The sequence below is a fragment of the Oncorhynchus clarkii genome, chromosome 31 (genome assembly GCF_045791955.1).
Source record: "Oncorhynchus clarkii lewisi isolate Uvic-CL-2024 chromosome 31, UVic_Ocla_1.0, whole genome shotgun sequence".
NCBI classification, from domain to species: Eukaryota; Metazoa; Chordata; class Actinopteri; order Salmoniformes; family Salmonidae; genus Oncorhynchus; species Oncorhynchus clarkii.
In genome coordinates, this window is record NC_092177.1 from 13,418,378 (window position 1) to 13,420,479 (window position 2,102).

General features: G+C 43.6%; 1 protein-coding gene across 1 annotated transcript in view; it reads left to right on the top strand.

The window, feature by feature from the left end:
- The first annotated feature begins 599 nt into the window (after positions 1-599).
- The window catches only part of LOC139390758 (NEDD4 binding protein 3), a 96,126-nt gene continuing 94,623 nt past the window's right edge, over positions 600-2,102 (top strand). Inside the window, exon 1 of the mRNA XM_071138114.1 lies at positions 600-798. The gene's annotated coding sequence lies outside the window, so the exon portion shown is untranslated. The remainder of the gene's footprint in view (positions 799-2,102) is intronic.

The window sequence follows — 2,102 nt, forward strand, 5'->3', positions numbered from 1 at the left end:
ATGTATCAGTGAGGACCACCAGGGGTGGGGAGAACTACATAGAAAGCATATAAAATTGTGAATTATAAGATCTTCATGAGTTTTTTATTGTGGCCACACACAAACCCTAGTGGTGTGTGGCCATGAACCTAGCAAGCCTCGTGGAGAACCAGGAAGCGGGAGGTATGGCTGTGTAAGACCACCATGACCCTAGTGTTTGTCTACTGCAACAGTGTCATCTTGTGGTCAGTGAACCTCATTACATAAACTACCATTTTCACTTGACACCTGAGGATTTTTTTCCTTCTCATTCCTGGTACATGTAAATGTACTCGGTGTAAATTATATATCCTGTCTATACATTATGTTTATTGTGGCAGCACTAATTCACCTGGTCAAATACCTGGTACGTTAAACGTACTTGGCGAATAAAGCTGATTCAGTTATTGTATGTTGAGATGAGCCTCTCTCAAATGCCTGTCAATTCATGATTGTACCACGAAGTAGCGCCAGTGTTCCTACACTGCCAAGTTCCGGCCCAGGACAGGCCGGGTTCAATTATCTCCCTCCTCCCCATGCCTTCCCCCTTTTTTAATAACTGACCACTTTCTCGGCGCAGCGCAGTTCAAATCACAGAGAGGGAAAGAGACAGCGAGCAGGCGGCAGTGGTTCATTCTGCAGTGGCCATAGCGAAAATATGTCTTCTCTGCAAAGTCCCTAGGGATGCCAACTCTATACAACGGATGTTATAGATATTCAGTTGATTGCCTACCAAACGAAACAACTATTGCCTGAGAAAGAATCTGCATACAAAATATGGTAAGCGCCAATTTATTTTTTATTGTCTTGCACTTGCTGCTGCAGCAGCTATTCTGTAATGCACGCTGCTCCCACAACCACAAAAATTGTTCTTCTGCAAACGGAGTTTTTTTTTTTACACAGGTTAGATCACCGGCTAATTGAAACGCTATTGAGAAGTTTTTACAGATACTTTATCCGCATATCGACGTCCCTGGCGAACATGCACCGGGCCGATTCATTTAGCCTAGCCAAGAAAATATGAAATACACCGCAACCGAGGCTAATCGCCAGTGTCTTGCAACTATCGCCAAATCACAGCAGTTTATAACCAGTTAGTTACATGATTACTCTCTTCTCTTTGTTTAACTCAAATGTTAAACTCCCTCCCGTGGTCTTGAATGCGTCTGACCACCTACTTAAATTGTAGCCTTCTCAGTCATCCTGCCAATTTTACAGGATTCTGACCGATTTTGTTGCCCAAATAGCTAAAGGAAGCGATGTGCAGCCCACGACTCTCCAGCTGTGTGGACTTGGATCGCTTAAAGCACTGTTGACATTATTGGCACATGGAAAATTGCAATTTATACATTATCATTTTAATGGTCCACGTATAATGCTAGAAAATCAGACACGTTGCATTTCTGCCAGACAGGTTCCATTTAATGTATTATTGATGGTCCAAAAAGCAGTTTATTTGAGCCTGACCTCTACAACAACACAACTCCTCTAAGGTAAAGTGTGTGTCTGTCAGCCTTAGTGTTTGTTACTCCATCCTTCTCCTCTGTCAGCCTTAGTGTTTGTTACTCCATCCATCTCCTCTGTCAGCCTTAGTGTTTGTTACTCCACCCTTCTCCTCTGTCAGCCTTAGTGTTTGTTACTCCATCCTTCTCCTCTGTCAGCCTTAGTGTTTGTTACTCCATCCATCTCCTCTGTCAGCCTTAGTGTTTGTTACTCCATCCATCTCCTCTGTCAGCCATAGTGTTTGTTACTCCATCCTTCTCCTCTGTCAGCCTTAGTGTTTGTTACTCCATCCATCTCCTCTGTCAGCCTTAGTGTTTGTTACTCCATCCATCTCCTCTGTCAGCCTTAGTGTTTGTTACTCCATCTCCTCTGTCAGCCTTAGTGTTTGTTACTCCATCCATCTCCTCTGTCAGCCTTAGTGTTTGTTACTCCATCCATCTCCTCTGTCAGCCTTAGTGTTTGTTACTCCATCCTTCTCCTCTATCATCCTTAGTGTTTGTTACTCCATCCATCTCCTCTGTCAGCCTTAGTGTTTGTTACTCCACCCTTCTCCTCTGTCAGCCTTAGTGTTTGTTACTCCA